Raw genomic sequence first — 18,785 nt, forward strand, 5'->3', positions numbered from 1 at the left:
GTTATAATGCTATATAAGCCCAAGGTCTAGCCACCCCTTTGAGTTAGTAACCCTTGAGTTTCTCTCATGTATATATGAAATACACATATTAGTAAACTTCCATTTGTTTTTCTCTTATTAATCTGTCTTTTTTTTATTGTTATGTCAATCACCATATATTACATCATTAGTTTTTGATGTAGTGTTCCATGATTCATTGTTTGTGCATAACACCCAGTGCTCCATGCAGAACGTGCCCTCTTTAATACCCATCACCAGGCTAACCCATCCCCCCACCACCCTCCCCTCTAGAACCCTCAGTTTGTTTCTCAGAGTCCATCGTCTCTCACGGTTCGTCCCTCCTCCGATTTCCCCCCCTTCATTCTGTCTTTTGTCAGCCTAACTTACAGGGTTCCAGTTGGAGAACTTCAGGTAGGCAGAGGAAGAGATTTTTTTTCTTTTCCTGTATCCCATAGGGCACAAGGATATAGTTAAAAAGAAGATACCAATCTGGCCACTCAGATGTTATACAGGCTGTGGAATGCAATGTGACCAATTAGGGTATATTTTAAGATAAGGTTTTAATAATTTATGAAATAAATCTTTGGGCCTTTTTTACTCATGTCAAGCATGGGCACATCTTCTGGAATTCCTTCCTGATACCACTAAAAAGAGAAAAAAAGGAAAAAAAAAAGAGAATTTAACAGCTACAACAAAACCTTTCAACATACTCCACAATATTCAGATTTTGTGTAATTTAGAAGGTCTGAGCTTGAGTTAAATTTAAATAAAGTTCATCTTTGTCAAAATAATTCCTTGCTTATGAACAGTACAATTTAATTGTATAAGTGTAAGCAGAATGTTTAAGTTAACATAGACTATCAACTGTTTCTAAGCACCTTCAATACCCTCAAATACTTCAGAAGTAATTTACATACAGTTGATATGCTAATTATAATTAATATGTGAATAATTCTTATCTATTCATTAAATCAGTCCCCCAAGGATTTTTATCAGTCAACATATTGTTAGCTGTAAGCTTGAGTTGCTTAAGACTTGATAGCTGAATGAGTAAGGCAAAATTCTGACATATTTTCTGCCCTTTATCTTTATCAAATTGAACTTGGGTATTTTCTTTTTCCTCAGGGACTACCCCAACTTGTTTGCCACTTCTTTGTTTAGGATGCAACGCCATTGTGTCTGCTGAAAATATCTACCTACAGTGTAATTTTTGAAGACATAATTACTAACAAAACTAACAAAAGTATGGTTTCCATCTTATGGGGCTCAGGACATGCTACTGCAAAATATGGGAACTTGGCATGTTGACTATCTTAAGCTGGAGGATTTTGAGAAAAGGGCAGAAGCAGGAAGATCATGTTGACCTTCCACCATCCTCCTCACCCCTATTCCCTGAAACAGATCATGAAACTCCCATATAAAAGATATTTTCCCAGTACAAGGAAGAAGGACGACGTTCTTATCACCAGAGATGGAGAATTTGGGGTCAAGAAATCTGTACAACTCATCTTACTAAACTCATCCTTATCTTCCCAGTGACTACTTTACCACTTGCTACCCCTAACTCAAACCCCTCTGTTTTGTCAATTCTTCACAAATTTATTGTTTCTTTTCCTAAAAGGAATAACAGCTTCCTACTCTGTCACTTCTTCAGTTCTTCATTCTCTTGTGAAGGCTTCCATATACATGTAAAAAGTCAATAAAATGTGTATACTTTTCTTCTGTTAATCTATCTTTACCAGTTTAATTTTCAGACCCAGCCAAGGATCCTAAGAAGGCTGAGGAAAACTTTTTCCTCTCCTACACATCTCATCAGCTCCCAGTATAATCTAAAAAACAAAAAGTAAGCCTTGCCCACCAAATTTTCCTATACTATACTTGGAAGCCTTTCATTAAAAAAAAAAAAAAAAAATGTGGTGTCCCAGCTTTGCTGGCATCCTAAACACAAACTTAACCTGATAATTGCTTAATCCAGTACTAACTGCTGTACTGACCAACCTAACAAATTTTTTTCCAGACAATGACCTCAACCAGAGAGCTGAGAGCCAGCACTTACCTTTAAGAACAGGCGTCTGTGGCTTTTGGTACAGAGTTGTTACAAGGGTGGCTTTCCTTGTAGCCTAGCCACAGGAATTTATAATAGTTACTGAATGCACATATGTTTCTGGTTATACAGTCTCTCTTAGAAAATTTACATGTGCTATCACAGTATTCCAATGTTTGAAAATGTCATGCCCTTGTTATTTGAAAATGACAGTGCTGAGCTGTGCTTTGAGTTGTTTATTTGAAGGCAGTGAAAGGTCAGAGATCCAGTCACTTTTTTTCCTTCTGTTCCTCTTGTAAAAGGTAGCATTCATCCTTGGAAGGATGACTCAGAATAGAGTTTATCTATTGAATGCTTCCTCTGTATAAGGCATATGCTAAGCAGTCAGGAGATACCGAGGGATCAGTTTGAATCCTGTCCTTCAGAAGCTATTAGGGGGGCTTTCCTGACACTGTAGGTAAACTTGTCATGGATCACCAATGTCCATTCCTGGGAGCTTGAATTCTCATAATCTACTCTGTCTCTAGTTCCTATGTTTGTGTTTCCTGCATTTGTACATTTTGCATTAACCTGTACGTGAAATTCAGTCCCTTGTCTAATTGACATGATAAATTAGTTTCTACCAAGTATTTGTTAGATTGTCCCTGAATATTTAGAGGTGACAATGAGGAGTTATATTGTGCAGGTTAGGTATCTGCAGCCCCTCTCTCTTCCTGCTTTATTTCTTCTTGTTTTTGTACTCTCCCTTCTCTCTGTTGAAGCAAACCAAAATTTCCTCCCTCGCTCATGCGTATCATTCTAGTGAGCATCATTTATTGCTTCAATGTACAACTGGATGTCACAACTCCAAGAACTAATTCTTCCAAATATTTCTATACTTTGTTCTTCCCAAGAGGATCCCTGATGAATACATTTTCTTCCCTCCTTATAGGAGATGAGAAAGAAGTTTTAAAAGGTAGGTTTTGATTATCAAAAGAAAGCTTTTAATTGCTACTCAGAAAAACTCTGAACCCCTACTGTCTCAACTCAATGCAACAAAAACCGAATCAGAGCTTTAATCTACCATCTTCTCTTTCCTACACCTGAGCAGTTGAGTGCCACTAGGTGAAAAATCTCCCAGTTTTATAGATGCTGCGACCATAAAATCGTAACTTCAAACTGCAGCTGGATCCTCAGCTTCTTCTACTAATCCCTTAAGCTGTATTTTGTTTCCTCTCCCTCGACTACTATTCCAAATCTGCACAAATCTCATCCAATTCTCCACTCACTTTCAGGCCACTTTCATTGACAAAACTGAGGTCATAATGCATAATCTCTCTGAATTTGCCGATCTCTCACCTATGAAATAATTTACATAAACCATTCACATGTATACCTTTCTTCTAGTTTTGAGGATGAAGGGTGCCTTTTCCAGTTCCTTGATGCTATACTATCTGGGCCCTTGATCTGTCAATTACTCCCCCTCTTCTATCATTAAACTTTTTTAGGGGCAGGCATCTTTTAACTCAATTACTATAATAATCATTTGACTTTTCTAACCACTGTTCTTATTCCTATGAATGCTACACTCCATGACATCTGTGCAAAAATAAGTCTGTATATGGAACTAACTTTCTTAAAATCCTCTAATGGCTCCATTTCACCGTAGGTGAAGTCCAAGTTTGTTAACATAGTGTAAAACTCTTCATAGTGTTGAGCCTCATTTCCAGGCATTGCCAGTCTCCCACTTTATGTTCCAGACAGATAGAACACCAATATCCTGCACCCATCATTCCATTTTCACCTCAATGCCTTTGTTTATGTCTGTTTATGACTTTTCCAACTTTCCCGCACTATGCCATTCCACACCACACCACACCGCATATGCCCTTTCCCTAATTTAATTTCTGCTTATTTTATCAGAGTCATTTAATATGTCACTTCAACATGAAATCTTTCCTTTTGTGATGTAATAATATTCTGTGGTTCTCCATCACCCATTCTTATCTATTATTTTCCAATTATCTCCTTAAGCTTGGGTTCCCCAACTCCACCACCACATATACCCTGTAGGTCCTTAAGGGTAGAAACTACATTTTTTCACCTTGATCCACCAATTCTTTTTACCATACTACAATATGAAATATATTTAATCAAATTCATCATAATAATTAAAAATTTCCTCTGGATACCTTTAGAGTTCATGGTCCATTGGCAAGTAAGTTTTTATTTCTTGGTTTGTTTCTTTGCTTGCTTGTTGTTTTATGGTAGCACTGTGCCCACCAGAATGTTTTTATCTCACAATGGTTAAAATACAAAATGTGAACTTCATAATTCCAACATTTTATCCTTATTGTAAGCAAAACTCTTAATTTATATTGTGAAATATTTCATACATACTGCATGCAAATGTTCATAAACAGTTTAGAAAGTGTTAATGAAATTAACCATTAATACCATTTGGGTTAAAAAATAATGGCAAAATTCCTGAGTGAGTCCCTGGTAGCAACAAAGTTCACCAGTCTGGGCATCTGGCTTAGCTGTACTGGGGACAAGATCCTTGAGCTACAGCAGAAATAATGGCCACAGGGAGTAGGCCACTCTCTTTTCTTTTTCTTTCTTTCTTTTTTCTTCTAAGATTGCTATGTTCCATCTCCAGCTCTCAGGAGTAAATCAAATAGAACATACTTCTGTATGATAAAATCAGGGTTCTCAACTAATATAGCAGCATGCAGGGGAAAACAATAACTTCCCTAACAAACAGTCAAGACATTTCAACCACAGATAAGAATCTAGGCTAGGCTCATTAACATCCTTAGCCATTAAAGAATAACTGAGACCTGACTTGCCCTCCCTCCATTAAAATGAACACTAGAGGGGCTCCTGGGTGGCTCAGTTGGTTAAGCATCTGCCTTCACCTCAGGTCATGATCTCTAAGTCCCGGGATTGAGCCCTGCATGGGGCTCCCTGCTCAGCAGGGAGCCTGCTTCTCCCTCTCCCTTTGCCCCTCTGCCCTGCTCATGCTCTCTCTCTCTCTCTCACTCTCTCTCACTCTATCTCAAATAAATAAATAAAATCTTTTTTAAAAAATACAAAAATAAAATAAAATGAACACTAGAAAACTTGAAAAAATATAAAGAAACAACTGTTTTCATACACTGGACAACAGGCAGTGCATAAGTGAGAAAAAAGAAAACAAATGAGGTGAACTTTATGATCTCTTCAGCTTTGTGCCTGAAGATACTTCCTGGAATATGGTAAGGAGAGAAGTAAGCAAAGCAGAATATGACACTCTCAATAAGTTGAGGTGACAGATATGAGACTTAAGAGAGGCTAAACACCTGAAATTTGAACTGATGAGAACTGGAAAGGAAAGAGAACAGAGAAAGAGCTCCAAAAATCTGCAAGAGTTATTCTTGAGTCTACTGGTGAATACTGAGCTACACATGCATAGGGTGAAACTCCATAAGGCTGGTCAAAAATGATTCAGGAGCTATAGGCTAAGCAATGTCCATTACTCACACAGGGCCAGGAGATACACAGGAGTGGGAGAAATTTGAGTTTTAATAAGCCATAGTACAGAGCCTTTGTTGAACTCCTTGGACATTCAACAGAAAACCCAAAAAGCTCACACCTTAACAGTAGGGCTAACTAGCACTAGCGTTAAGAATGCTCTTGACCATCCCTGACCAAGTCACAAAAAGAAAATCATGAAAGAGTCACATTGATCCAAAAGTAACCTAAATGCCTACCAAACTGAATTCAATACTCTTTAAAGACAACAAAACACAGACACACAGCAACATAAAATTTGCTGTCTAGAACTCAATACAAAATTACAAGACATGTACATAAGCAGAAAAATGAGACTCATATTAAGAGAGATATCAATCAATCAATAGGAATATACCCAAAACCTCTAGAGATGAGGGGTTTTAGCACATACATTAAATAGGTATTATAAATAAAGTCAAGCACTTAAAGAAAAACATAAATGTAATGACAGAAATAAAAGTGTAAAGATTATTATATATAAAATTATTATATAACATATATAACAAAATAAAAAAATCACACAGAAATTTTAGTGCTGAAAAAGATAATATTTGAAAAAACTGGCAGATGGGCTGAATGGAGTTTTTAGAGACTGCAGAAGAAAAGATCAATGAACTTGAAGACATAGAAATCAATAGAAACTATACAAACTGATACACAAAAAGCAAAGAAAAGACTAAAAAAATGAAGAGTTTCAGGGACCCATGGTACAATATTAAGTAGTCTGAAACACATGCAATTGAAGTTTTGACTTGGAGGGGAAGATGGGAATTTTAATGGCTAAAAATTTTTCCAAATTTGATAGAAACTATAAAACCACAAGTCCACAAATTCAACAAACAAAAGCAAGATAAACACACAAAAACCCACGTAAAGACACATCAAAAGCAAGTTGCTAAAAATTAATGATAAAGACAAACTGTTAAAAGCAGCCAGAGAAAATAATGGATACAGACTTCTCACTGGAAAAAAAAAATGGCAATCCAGACATACGATGACATCTTTCAAGTGTTGAAAAAAATTGCTGTCAAACTAGAATTCAATATTCAGAGAAAATATCTTTCAAAAATTAAGGAAAAAAATTATTTTTCAGACAAAGCGGAAAAAATTTCTCAGCCGATCTACACAACAAGAAAAATATTTCTCAGATAAAAAGAAATTATATTAGATAGAAATTGAGTCTTAATAATGGAATAAAAAGTTTTGGAAAAGGTAAATATGTGGATATGTTTAAATTTTTCTATTTTTAGAATTTCTTCAAAAGATAATTGACCACTTAAAGCAGAAATTAATAACAACTTACTGTGAGTTAAAAGAAAGTCATTAATATTGGTTGAAATGGTATATAAAATGATAAAATTTGGTCTTTTCATGTATTTCATTTTAATTTATTTTATTTATTTCAATAATAAAATTATTTTCCAATGTTGTAATGAAAAAAAATATCATATGTAGAAGTAAATGTATGACAACAATAATATGTGGGATGGAAGGGGAAGAAAGGAAGAATAATGTGAGCTTTTTAACATTATGCATGAAGTGGTATAATATTTAAAGGGAGACTGTGATCAAAGATGCATATTGTAAAACCTACAGCCACCACTATGAGGATATAACAAAGAATTATAGCTAAGCAGTCAGCAGAAAAGATAAAATGGTGTCATAAAAATACTCAATCCAAAAGAAGACAAGAAAACTAAAAGGCAACCTATGGAAAGGAAGAAGATACTTGCAAATGACATATCTGAAAAGGTTTAGTATCCAAAATATACAAAGAAACATATATTTTTTAAAGATTTTATTCATTTATTTGACAGAGACACAGTGAGAGAGGGAACACAAGCAGGGAGAGTGTGAGAGGAAGAAGTAGGCTCCCCACTGAGCAGGGAGCCTGATGCGGGGCTTGATCCCAGAATCCTGAGATCATGACCTGAGCCGAAGGCAGACGCTTAACGGCTGAGCCACCCAGGCACCCCCAAAAAGAACTTATAAAGCTCAACACCCCCAAAAAAGAAATGATCCAATTAAAAAATGGGCAGAAGACATGAATAGACATTTTTCCAAAGAAGACATACAGATGGCCAACAGACATATGAAGAGATATCAACATCACTCATTGTCAGGAAAATACAAATCAAAACTACAATGAGATATTTATTACCTCATACCTGTCAGAATGGCTAAATTCAACAATACACGAAACAACAGGTGCTGGCAAGGATGTGGAAAAAAGGAAACCCCCTTGCAGTGTTGAATGCAAACTGGTGTAGCCACTCTTGAAAATAGTATGGAGGTTCCTCAAAAAGTTAAAAATAGAACTACCCTGGGGCACCTGGGTGGCTCAGTCAGTTAAACAGCTGCCTTTGGCTCAGGTCATCATCTCATGGGTCCTGAGATCGGGCTCCCTGCTCAGCGGGGGGTTTGCTTCTCCCTCTGTCTATCCCTGGTCATGCTCGCACTTTCTCTCTCTCTCTCTCAAATAAATAAATAAATAAAATCTTTAAAAAAATGGAACTCCCTATGATCCAGCAATTGCACTACTAGGTATTTACCCAAAGAATATAAAAATACTAATTCAAAAGGATACATGCACCCTGATATTTATAGCAGCATTATCTACAATAACCAAATTATGGAAATAGCCCAAGTATCCATGGACTAATGAATGGATAAAGAAGATTTTGTATATATATAATGGAATATTACTCAGACATAAAAAAGAATGAAATCTTGCCATTTACAACTATGTGGATGGAGCTATTATGGAGTATTATGCTAAGTGAAATAAGTCAGTCTGAAAAAGACAAATACCATACAATTTCACTCATATAGGGAATTTAAGAAACAAAATGAATGAGCAAATGGGAAAAAAAAAAAGAGAGAGAGAGGGAGGCAAACCAAGAAATAGACTCTTGACTACAGAGACAAACTGATGGTTACCAGAGGGGAGGTAGGGGGGAGATGGGTGAAGTAGGGATGGGGATTAAAGAGTACACTTGTGATGAGCACCGGGTGTTATATGAAGTGTTGAATCACTGTATTGTACACCTAAAACTAATATTACACTGTATATCAACTAACTGGAATTTAAATAAAAATTTAAAAGCAAGCAAACAAAAACCAAAAAAAAGACAAAAAAAGAAAACGAAAATGATGAAGCAGATAGGATAAAGAGGAAGCAAAACTAAGGTAGATTTAAACCCAATTTTATCAATACTAACATTAAATATTAATGGCTAAACAGTTCAACTAAAAGGTAGATATTATCAGTTTCTGGATAAAAAGCAGAACCATATACTGTCCACCAGAAACATACTTTAAATATAAAGATACTGTTAGGTTGAGAAAGAAAATAAATTAGTTAATATAGATTGAAATGCTACATAAAAATGATAGTACTTGATCTTTTTAAGGTCCATTTTATTTTCAAAGCAAAATTATTTCTAATATTGTAATGAAGAAGTCTAAAACACCATTATTATTGTCATAGTTAAACTACCTTCTCATTTTGTAAGCAAATTATCATTCACATAAATGAGAAATTTTTTCCCCTATTTTCCTAGAATTAAAGCAATAGTAAGTATTTTCTTCACAAGAAACTTAATTCTAAGTAATAGAAGAGGCAAATTCTACCCTGTGTTTGACTGGCTGTTAGAAGATGTGCATTTGGTTTTAGTCTGCAATATTTTATAGAGACTCTCTCTGATAAACTGATCTTTAATTCATTGTTGTTCAATACCTTTTGAAGCTCTAGCCAGAGGAAACAATTATTTTTGAAGAATTGACTGAAAGCTATGTCATCCATTTCTTTCCCTATATACTATAAAATCTATCCCTATAGTATGACAGAACATCAGAAAACATATACACCTGGACACATTATGTTAGCCCCATGTTATGTTGTTAGTTTATATTAAGGCATACTGTGGATTATATACAGAGTGGCCATATAACCTAGTTCGTCTGGGATAGTCTGGATTCCACTTGTCCACTCTCAAAAGTGTCTGTGTTTGGACAATAAATGATATGCTTATCCCAGTTACAGTCGACTTTTATTTTCCTCTTTCCTTTATTATCAATTTTCCCTAGCATTCATGTACTACTCTTACTACAGGAAAAAGAGCTATACATACTATTTTAAAAAAGAAAAAAAAATCTTTCATACCATTTGTATAACCTCACAAAATATCAAACTTCCTACAGAATTTTTCATCCTTCTGGCAAAAGTTACTGAATTACTTAAAATCATAAAATATTAAAGTTAAGAGTTTGTTTAGAAAACATTTTGTCTGATCACTTCATCAAATAGGTAAGGGACCTAAGACTAGAAGGCTTATATGACTGACCCATCGTCATTCAGCTAGCCTGGGGCATAGGTGAGATTATCAGTCTAGACCTGTGCTTTTAGGCTAATCATTAGCCACATGTGGCTATTTAAACATAAAATTTAAAAAATTGAATACTATTAAAAGTCAGTTTGTTGTACAAATTAGCCACACATCAGTGCTCAATAGCCACATATAACTATTGGCTACTATTGGACAGTCCCGGTATATTTCCTCCACTACAGTAGCCTAAAATAGTAAAATTTTCAAACACCTAATGAGAGTAACTTTGAGGGACATAAATGTATGTGACTCTCACCCTACAGTAACCCAAAATATGGCTACAAAGGAGAGGCAATCATTGTATCAGTTAAAACTCTGATAGACATGAGAGATAGAAAACTAGACTTAAATAAGCTTGACTAAAAAATGAATGTATTGCTTCATATAACTGAGACCTCTAAGAGTAAAACTCAATTTAGGCCCATGTGGTAGAGTTATTTAAAAACTGTCTCCAATTCTTCATGCCTCCCTGTATCCACATCTGTTCTGATGGGACTTCTATCAGGACAGAGTCTATTCTCTCCCACTTGAATCTGGACTTACTTTGTGACTTGCTTTGGCCAACACCATTTGGTAGAAGTGATGGTTCTTATACAAGAGTAAACAGTCCTTGTACACTCTACTCTCTCTTTTGAAACACTGTCATTGCCATGTGAGCAAACATGGACTAGCCTGTCAGACGATGAAAGATCAGTTATAGTTCTATTTAGCCCCAGCCTACAAACAACTCACCACCAGGTACGTAAATGAAGCCATCATAGACCAGTCAGTCCCCAGATGACCATATACATAAAGTAAGCCTAGTCAAAATGAACCAGCCTGACCAGATCAACATAACTATTCAGCTGATGCATGGACTCATGAGCAAATACAAATGCTTATTGTTTTAAACCACTGAGCTTTGGAATTTTGTTTTGTTTTACATAGCAGCAGATAACTGATACAGAACACATGAAAACTTTGAGCACAGGAACTTGAAACAATTACATTAAGATCTGCTTTTTCTTTTAACTCTTAAGCTCTGTTTCTTCTGTGTGGGTCCCATTCTTGGAGAGGACCTTCATCAGGGGACATGGGTGGCTTGATCCATTAAGCATCTGGGGGTCCTGGGATCGAGCCCTACCTCAGGCTCCCTGTTCAGCAGGGAGTCTGCTTCTCCTCCCCCCTCTTCCCGTCCCCCCTCTCGTGCGTGCTCTCTCTCTCAAATAAATCAATAAAGTCTTTAAAAAAAGAGAAAGAGAGGACCTTCATCAAGTGTGTGAAGATGATTCTGGCCTCTATTCTTCCAACTTCATGTCCAATGGGAAAAAGTAACCCTCTTTCTCTGTAGCTCCTACAAAAGTTTTGGGATTCATTCTGGATGGCTTGGGTCATATGTCCATCCCTGAACTAATCATTATGGTTATTGTAATTTGATGTGAGAATTAAATGAAGAAGTGCATGTCAAGTCCTTAGCATTGCCTGGTGTAACTAAAATGATAGCTATTATTCAAAGTAATACTCACCAATTCAATCAACATTTCTTATACTCCTATGTCCCATGATCTTTGGTAGGCACTTTCACATATGTTACTTTTGGGTCCTCAGAAGAGGTATTTTAGCAAAATAAGGCACTTTGCAGTGAATTTTCTTATCAGTTGACTGATTGGTGGTTTAATTAAGACATTTTAATAGAATACTTTCAAACCCAAATAGCAGAAAACGAAATTAAATTGGCTTCAACAATAAATAGAATATACTGGTTCATGAACTAAAAAGTCCAGAGGTAGACTAAATTGATTAAAGATTAGACTTTACTTTTTTCTAATTTTCACAGTTTTGTCTTCCTCTATGTGTTGACTCTTTCCTCAAGCTGGTTTTCCTCATGGTGGCAAAATGGCTGCAGCAAATCCAGGTCATAGCTGTACACCACATTCATTCAGAAGGGAGATTTTCTTTTCACAACCATTGAATGAGAGTTCTAGTTTTCACTCTGTTTGGATCAACTTAGGCCACATGCCTATACTTAAACTATCACTGTGAGCCAGGAATTTCAAGCGCTTAGATTAACACAGCAAGAGGTAAGGTTGATTCTACTAAAATTGCATGGCTAATTCACATTGTGAAGCTGTGAAATACCTTTGGGAGAGGACACCAACAATGTCCTCTCTCAAAACTATATGGTTAGCAACAACAACAACAACAACAGCAGGTAACTTTGAGAGTTATTTAAAATTACCTCCACAATGAGAAATTTTGCTCATAACTACTATGATTTTTCAAATGGGCCATTGACCTTAAAACTTGTTATTTCAGGCAGGATCCTTGTTTGCAAGTGACAGAAAATTCAAACTCTTTTTTTTTTTTTATTTTTATTTTTTAGAAAATTCAAACTCTTAAACAGTGAAAGGGAATACATTGGCTCATGAAACTGAAAAGTACAGAGATAGAAAAGGTCACGCAAAGTTGGATTCAGGTACTCAGGGTTTGTCAGGAAGCCTCAGGCTTTCTCAACTCTGCTGTCCTCTATGTTGGCCTTATTCATAGGGAGGCCCCTTGAAGCTCTAGGCTTACAATCCCTTAGTTTAGTGACCCAGAGGAAAGAGGGTTTCTCTTTGTCTAGGAGTTCCAGCAAAAATCCAAAATTGATCATGATTTGGCCATGTTTGGGTCACATTCCCATTCCTGAGCTAATCACTTAGAGTGAAGGTCAGGATGACCATTGCCCAGCACTGGATTGCTTGCATAACTGATTGTTGCTTCTAGATGAAAGAAAAATACAGGCAAAGTTGAGGAAAAGCAAAGAAGCTGCTATATTTGTCTAGCCAGTTTATCCCTTTATTCACTTAAACAAGAAGTATTTATGGAGAGCCTACAACAGGTCTGGCTAGGTGTTAGGCCCAGGAAACTGGGGAGGGAACAAGAAGGAACACAAGACAGTCCCCATGTAGCATATATATAGCCCAGCCCAGAGGAAAGCTGTTAAACAATCATTGTAAGTATCATGAGAGGCAAGTCATGAGGTGCCATGGTTGATTCATCTTGCACAGGAACAAAAGGAGACTTTGCAATGTCTCTCTGCATTTTCAAGTGGAAAAAAAAAGAAAAAAAAAAGAAAGAAAAAAAACCCACTATTATCTTCCTCTGATCTCTCAAATTTAGCTCTTTGCCCTTTGAAGCACAAACCTGAATTACTTGATATTTACATTGAATAGTTCCTTAGCAACCATCTCATATATATGGAGAATGGTACAAAATTGCTTTAATAGAGCTGAAAATTAAACAAATCTCAGCTATATCAAAATATTATTATATAAACATATATCCAAAGATTTTTAAAAGTTTTACTATGGAATTAAATGTATAGTCAACTAAACATCATTTCAAATGGCCAATGATGTGTCAGTGATTACAAATGTTTTAAATAATAAAAAAGAATTCAACTTATGCTAGCAAATATTTACTAAAGTTGCTTACTGAACATATTGTAATGGAGTATCACCCCCAGTACAGAATAGCAGTTGGAAAGAAGGTTGTTAGGGATCTATGGTCAGACAATGTGTCAGGAGTTCAGGAAATTCAGCCAAGCTAGAAAATACAGGTGGCTGGTCTGGAAGAATTGGGGTGATAAGCTACAGAGTCCAGAAAATGAAGATATGATTGCTGAAGTTAGGAACACTCAGGGAAAGAAGAAGGGAATGAGTTTGTGGCATGCTTCTGTTACAGGTGGTCTTGACCTCTGACCCCACTTAGGGCTTCTGGCAGGGAGTGGAAAGCTGTTGAGTTGTAAATAGGCAGTAGGAAGAATCATCACTCTGGCCCTCAAAGTGCTGGAATCAGGGCAAAGCTAGAAAGGCTGTATGAGGATTACAGGGTGGTCTTTATGCCAGCATTCTAAGAAGATGCTCTAATAAAAACACATATATTCAGCCTTACAAAGGAAGGAAATTCTGATACATGATACAACATAGGTGAACCTTGAAAACATTATGTTAAGTGAAATAAGCCAGATGAGGAAGGATAAATATTGTATGATTCCACTTATGTGAGAGATCAAGAATAGACAAATTCATAGAGACAGAAAGTAGAATAGTGATTACCAGGGGCTGAGGGAAGGGGTAATGGGGAGTTATTGTTTAATGGGTATAGAGGTTCATTCAGTTTGGGATGGTGAACAAGTCTGGTGATGGATTGTGGTGATAGTTGCACAACAATGTGTACTAAATGCCACTGAGTTGTACATTTAAAGTGGTTAAAATGGTACATTTTATTACATGTATTTTGTCACAGTAAGAAACCCCACATATAAGCATTCACTCATTCATTTAACATTAGTGAACACCTGTTAGGGTTGCCAAAAAATGTAGTGGCTCTCCAGGGGCACCTGGGTGACTTGCCGGCTAAGCGACTGCCTTCCCACTCATGTCGTGATCTCTGGATCCTTGGATGGAGCCCTGCCATCAGGCTCCCTGCTCAGCAGGGATTCTGCTGCTCTCCCTCTCTCCCTCTGCCCCTCCCCCTGCTCATTTTCTCTCTCTCTCTCTCTCTCTCAAATAAAGAAAATCTAAAAAAAAAAGTGATGGCTCTCAAGTGGTTTTTGTTTTGTTTTGTTTTACTGAGACTCACTGTAGGAAATGTATTTTACATTGCAATTAATACAAGCACATACATGTACATAAAAATAAAATGCAACACAATTTTCATGAAAGCACATTTTCCCCTTACTTTGAGTGGTGTAAAATTTCTTTTTTATTATACTGTATTCTGTTCTCTACCATTCTATTTCATTAAAAGAGAATGATAATGTTATCCCATCAGATTGAGTCTTGACCCAATGAGTTACTATTCTCCAATTGAAAACATTGCTTTAATGCTTATCTGAAATGTTCCTTTCCGTGTGAAGACTGTTATCCCCCTAATCACCAACAGCCTTTCCTTTCTCTAAAGTCTGATAAGGGCTTTTTAGTATTGATGCACTTATTAACACAAGACCCTAGGTTATAGCTATTTTTGTGAATTTTATCCCTTCTTGAAAGATTGTAAATTTCTTTAGGGTAATGTTGATGTCTTATTTATTCCATGTCCTCTTTGGCACCCAGGATGTAGTAGAGTCTCACTGGAAGTTAGTCAAATGAAGGAAACCTGCTATTGGTCATGATATGCCTCATCTGATTTTTGGTCTCTTCTTTAGCAGTGTCTGATTTAGGGATAATATGAAGAGATTATTCATTGAGATGTTCTCTGTTACCTATAACCAATTTATAATGTTCTTGAGTAATTCATCCAGACATCACCAATTCTTATAAAATCTCCTATATGAGGTCACATTTCCATGTTGGTTCCTTATATGGAGTAGTAATTTTTACAGTACTTCTGATTCTGATCTGATGCAGGGTGAGGCTGGGAAAACCAATTCTAGTTTTATAGTATGTAGGAGGAGCCCTGGTAGAGTAGCATCTTCTATCCCTCTTATTAGACTAAAATAATAAAAGGTATGGTAATAATGGGGAAAAAATGAAAAGAAGCAAACCACTTGAGTGGAGAGTAACATTTTTCAGATGAGCAGTACTTAGTAACAAGAAAACATTCAAAGGGGGAAATCCTTTCAATATTGTTTTTTAAAAAACTTCAAAGAGGATACCCAAGTCATGCAACTGTTTCTTAACATGAAAATCTTCAAAGCATACATTTCCCATGCAATGCTTAAAATTCTCAAAGGGGGCTCCCTCTGGAGTAAAACTCTTTGAAGGTGAAATCTCTTCAACCGTACGAGTTTTTTCAAAGAGAAAACCTTTTCCAAATTTTCTTTAAGCCAGGAACATTCTTTAATGAGGAATTATTCCAGAAATAGAAAAACTGCCTTTTCAGTGATATGTGAATTTTTAGGTTCCTCCAAGTGAAATGCTAAAAATAATAAAAAATAAAATACTACCAATAATATATACAACAGTTAGGTTTAGCCAGAGAAAGAAAATTCTGGCCAGCACTGACCACAGTGCACTTAATTTCAATGTCAAACATGTGAAGGCTTTGACATAAGGTTGTTAGATACATAGATCTAATTAAAATAGGGGAAACAAAAGTATTTTTTTCTAGACTCTTCCTTTTGGTTCAAAAAGAAAGCAAGAAGAAACTTATTATGTGTACCTCAACTTAATTTCTAGCTTTTATACTCAATGTAATCTTTGATGAGATCTTTCTCACAGTTTCTCTTCAACTACCTGTTATAAAGCTAATTTTTCAGATCACTATGACCTCTGAAGAGAAAAATTGCAGACTTATTGGGTCAGATCCATTGTCCCCAAAGCCCAATATTCTGTCATTGGTACCAGGAGATATGCTTTTGTGACTTGGCTGTTTAGTCATTTACTTATTAATTCAACAAACATTTATTACAGTTACTATGTGTCAAGTACTATACCATCTCATCCCCCATGACATCAATATAAGTAACTTGATATATGCCCACCAAGTAGTCTCCTTCTTATTTCCTCTTTTCTAGCAGCTGCTGAGATCAGTAACTAGAAGGATCAAAACAGGAGCAGGTGTTTTCACCCAACCATTCAATTTTTTAAAAAAAAAAATTCTTTAAAATTAATTTAAAAATTAATTCTTTAAAAAAAAAACTAAAAAAAAATTAATGAGCAAATACACTTCACCTTTGTGCTGTTCTTTCCCCAAATCTATAGTCTTATCTAATCATGACACAATACATATACCCAACTTCAGGGACATTCTATAGAATACCTGACCACGAATCTTCCAGTGTCTGTCAGTCAAGATTATGAAAAACGATGTAAGGTGAGAAATCGTCATAGGTTACAGGGGACTAAGAAGACATTATGATTAAATGCAGCGTGGTATTCTGGATTGGGTCCTGGAATAAAAAAAGGACATTAGTGGAAAAAGTGGTGAAATGCAAATAGTCTGTAACTTAGTTAATAGTGTATCAATGTTAATTTTGTAGTGTTGGCCAAAGTACCATTGTTATGTAAGATGTCACCATTGGGGGACCTGGGTAAAGGGTGCATGGGAACTATCCTACTATCTTTACAACTCTTCTGTAAATCTAAAATTTCATAGTAAATAATTGAAAAATATATTAGTGCAGCAGAGGTGCAGGGAGAAGCAGCAACTCTAGAAGTGATATTTAAATGCTTGAGTTCTAGGAAGTGTCACCCTCAGTCATGCTCTGTCCTGAGAATTGCATCAACTTCTGCGTGGATACCATAGAAAAATGAATTACCTTCTCATTCTTGTCCTTGAAACTCACAGCTGATTAGAAAAGTTTGCAGGAAACCTGATAATCAAAAGCCACATACATGTGGCTCAAAGATATCTTCCAATGTGCTGTCTCTGAATTGGGAGGAAAAGTTTTTTCTATTAATTCTATTTCTAAATAATCAATCAATTAATTCAACATGTATTCGTTGATGCTGAAAAAGTCTCAGTCAGTGAACTGGATGCTGGATTTACAAAGCCTGATTAAACATGATTTTTACTCCTGAGGGTCTGACAGTCTCCTGAGGGAGGAGACCTATTTTTTCAATACAGTTATTTTTTGAGTGCCTACTCTCTACCTGTCACTATTCTTGGTGCTTGGGTGCATAAGTGAACAAAATCTGCAAAGACACCTGCCCCTGAGGGGTTTATATTCTCTCAGGAGTGGCTTTTGGGGAGAGAACCAATTTACAATGAAGGGAATATATTAATATATGATGGATCTTATGATTAAAACCCAGGGTTTGTCTTTGCCAGTAGCCTTTGGAAGGGGATGTGGTTAACCGTGTCCTAACTCCCCCTCACCTGCTGGGGTTCCATTATCTCATTTCCACTCATACATGACCAAGAAGAGGTACTGAGTGGGCACATTTATGTTAGATATAGTCATGAGTATATACCTTCAACGGACATTCCCACTGGGATAAGGGAACACAGCCTTGTACTTAAGAAATAGAAACTGATGTGGCTGGGACCTAGAAATTTGTTGCCTTGGTGGGTCTTTGTAGTGGTTTCCTCTCCAGGCCAGCAAACCCCATACTTATTCTAAGCAACACAAGCTGGCCTCTCATTTATTCACATCTTCTTTCAAAATTCTCAGCACCATTTTATTCCTTTCTTAGATGTCTTACAGATGTCACAGTAGTAGCCCATGTTAGTTCATACTAAAAGAATTTTTCTTTGATAGTCTTGCTTTTTTGTAGGTATGCAATTATAATGACTTCAAATAATTTTTTTTCCTGTTTTGTCAAGCAATTCAAGTATTTATACATTGTAGCTTTTGTTATGTTTTAATGTTTTTACAGGTTATACAACTTATTGCTCTCCTCTTCCAGGCATTCTTTCAAAATTATTTTCATGCTTATAATAAAAAATAACAATAAAGCAATTCAATGAAACATGCTTGATATAAAATTACAAAAAAAAAAAAGAACTGTCACATTGGATAGACAAAGCACATCTGAAACATTGCCACCATCCTAGTGAAAATTAAATTGGAGTAAACTGCAGTTTTTTTATTATTTTATTTAAATTCAATTAATTAACATATAGTGTATCATTAGTTTCAGATGTAGAGTTCAGTTACTCATCAGTTGCATATAACACCCAGTGCTCATTACATCACATGCCCTCCTTAGTGCCCATCACCCAGTTACCCCATCCCCCCACCACTTCCCCTCCAGCAACCCTCAGTTTATTTCCTATAGTTAATAGTCTCTTATGGTTTGTCTCCCTCTCTGATTTCCTCTTATTTTATTTTTCCCTCCATTCCCCTATGATTCTCTGTTTTGTTTCTTAAATTCCACATGTGAGTAAAACCATATGATAATTTCTCTGAT

Source organism: Phoca vitulina, unplaced genomic scaffold, assembly GCF_004348235.1.
Source record: "Phoca vitulina isolate PV1807 unplaced genomic scaffold, GSC_HSeal_1.0 scaffold2, whole genome shotgun sequence".
In the NCBI taxonomy this organism is placed as follows: Eukaryota; Metazoa; Chordata; class Mammalia; order Carnivora; family Phocidae; genus Phoca; species Phoca vitulina.